Source organism: Pinus tabuliformis, chromosome X (assembly GCF_031772625.1).
Source record: "Pinus tabuliformis cultivar Carrire ecotype Pingquan chromosome X, CPIR1, whole genome shotgun sequence".
Classification (NCBI taxonomy): domain Eukaryota; kingdom Viridiplantae; phylum Streptophyta; class Pinopsida; order Pinales; family Pinaceae; genus Pinus; species Pinus tabuliformis.
Window position 1 is genome coordinate 316,408,722 of NC_142308.1, and position 3,310 is coordinate 316,412,031.

Consider the following 3,310-nt stretch of genomic DNA (forward strand, 5'->3'; position numbering starts at 1 on the left):
GTATCTATACAATGATTTCTTATTGTCTATAACATCGTAGGCTCAAATGCACAGCTTGATTTTATGTGTGCCTATTCCCCTTGTCATAGTTTTTATATTAGATGCCTATCTATGTTACCAGAAACATGACCAGGGGACTTGTTTTTCATTTCGTTCATGTTGTTGTATATGTTCTTGTCTTGACGCTAAATTAGTGCATTACTATTCAATTTTTCATGTGTAAAATACGCCGAGGAGGGTGGGGTTTATGTTTCTTATCTCTTCAAACCCTCTAGCTCTGCTTCTCACTATGTTCCTGCTTCTATTCCTTTTTCCCACTTCTGGTAACATAGATACATATCACTCTTTGGGTGAGGGGCTCTTCTCATTAGTTGTTTGTGAAATAGTGGTAGCAATGTTGCAATGTTTTCTGGATCATGTTTTTCACATTTTTGGAAAATTTGCAATCTGTACAATATGAATGGTTTCAATAGAAATTGTGAGGTTTATTTTCTAGAGCTTTTCTTCTTTTGAATGATTTTTTCAATGTATTGTAAGGGACCATAGAGAATCTTTCACAAATAAAACCATTGAAATGGTACTGCAGGTGAGTTGTAAAAATTGGTGTTTTAGAAGCACCGTATTAATTATACAGTGTTTGAAATGCTATTCATATGATTACCATAGACAAGTTTCTTAAGTTGCCATCAAAATGCTTGTTAAACAGGGACAATGGTATTGTTATTCTGTATTGTTTGACTTATCCTTGTACCCTTCTAGATCAGGGTATTTTAAGGTAATAAGGTTCTATATTTTGTTGGCCATATGTAATTTGCAGTAGTGTTACTTTCATTTTCGTTTTCTTACATCCCTTTTACTTTTGTCATGATCCAAGCTAATGAGCAGAGAAAATGGTCTAAAAAGGAAATTAATACCTTAACTTATCAACCTTAACAATTGCAAGTAAGTGGGGTTTAGAATCTAAATTTTATACCAACTCGACAATTGTTTTTAGGTCACACTAGAATCAATCTCATCAGAGGAGTAGGAGTAAGTAGCTTTTAAACCGACCTTCATTATTGTTGGCCATACCTAGTCTGCTCATATCTATTATATCTTAACACCAAATTGCAATAAAAAGTGGTTAGATCCCTTGGGCATGTAACATTGCTGAAAAATACCATAAAAAAAAAAAATTCATAATCACATTTGGACCCTCAATAAACAAATGAAATGTTATGTTATCTAGATCTGTAGAAAAATCATGCATTGTTTCCTCTTTGGTTTCCAAAATTGAAAAAACGCAACTGAACTTCTGTCCAGAACAAGAATACCATCTTCATTTTCTCCTTATATATTCTCAAGAGGGAAAGCCAAAAATCTTTTTGGCTTTCCAAATGCTACTTGAGTCGACAAAATTTGGAGCCTCTGGACTAACATGAAGGGACTGCATTCCTAGTGATAACCCCATCCATCTTCTCTTGCTTTTTTTAAAAGAAATTGTTAAGTTTTTTTGTCTTTCCCATTGGAATACAAATTCCCAACATACTCATCTTCTTTGAAAATTCATTATGACTGAGTTCAAACACAGCTTTCAGAAAATTGTCCAGAATGGTATTCGGTTATGGTCACTTTAGAGGATATTTGCTTCTCTATATTCTTGAAGGTGGTTGCCAATAATTGATGTTTAGCCTGAAGCAAAACTATTAGATTCAGAGAGTGGAGATCTATTGAATATGTGTCAATATGAATGAAATTTGTTGGACTTTGTTGTGCACAAAATGGTGCATCCATTGTCCTCTTGTATGCATACAATCATTCCCTGGTGTAGGATTTGACCTCAGGGAAAGAGCAAAGTAGTGTACAACTATTTGTTAATCTCTATCAGTGGTGTTTGCCTAAACTATAACATTTGATGTTGTTTCTAGACGTTGGCGGTCTTGCTTGATGTGTAACATATTATATAAGCATAAACTCCTCTCCTTTGTGCACTCCTTTGTTGCAACTTATTTTACTAGAAGGTGTTATTCTCATTTTGCTACCATTTGGATTCAGATGTCTATCTCATGGATAGGTGGTTCTGATATCCATTGTCTTGTTGTTGCTTCAACGTTGTTATAGATTTGTCCAAAGGTATTGTTTGCACACTTAGAGAGATAGTACTTGTGTGCACCATGCGCTTGAGAAAATAATTTAATTAAAAGTAACATGGAGGGTAGTTATACAATAATTCTAAATTTATGGTGTAATTGTGGTTGAGTTCTTATCGATATTGAAGGCCTTGGTTTCTCATACTAATTAGTGTGATAACATAGAGCTTATTATTTAATGGGACATTTTATCACGATATTTCTTTCCACACATCTTTATATCAAAATTTTAGTTCATTATGATCTGCATGGGAAGGTTTCTCTACATTGAAGATAAAATTGTCTTTTGCGATTTATCTATGATAAATTTCATATGATTGATTTTGATGATATCTTTGTGTTTCAATTTTCTTTTGTGTCACCCTCCTTTGTTCCATCATTTGGTGGTTTCACGCTCTTCTCTACAGTCTCTTTGTCGCTTACTTTTCAACAACCTTGTCTTATTCTCTGTATATTCCTCCCCTCTTTGTTTTTCATTACCTTGAATGAGCTATGCCACCATTGACAAAATGTTGTAAGTGCTAGCATGTGATCTTTGAACTTATAAGGTAGTTATCTTTGGAACATGCCCTTTATTTTAAAGAAAAGGGGACTTTTATGGAAATCATCAAAATTTATACGAAATATTTTATTGTGCATTTAACCATCGACCAAGATTCAAGACTAGATCAGCCATGGCCATCCTTCTAACTAGTTGCCTTTTTCCATTCTTCTTTCTTGACACTGTAGTCAATTTGTCCTTTTACAAGTACCTTCCAATCTCAACATTATCATCTTGGAATGCTCCAATGATAACTTAAAATTGTTGGTGCTATCAATTCAAAGAGAGCTTAATCTTCTTCCTCTTATGTTTTTTTCCTACAGCCTTAAAGTTTTCACCTTCACTCTATCCCTCTTATATGTATTTTCTTTAGCTTTATTATTGACTAGCTCAATTGAATCTACGTCTATTTTTGCCTTACTCTTTTCTGAACTTGAGTAATATGATTGCTTTATATATAGTTGTGCATATCCACATTCCCTTTCCTCCTTGTCCCCAAGTCAGAACATGGCAATTATTTTCATTACAATAATTGTTTGATTTCATTGTGACGACCCTGCCTGCAACGCCCTGCTTCTCCATAATGCTGACTCTTTAGTCATCTGTTTCCTGTGTCATTATCCAATCTCGCTCCTCAACC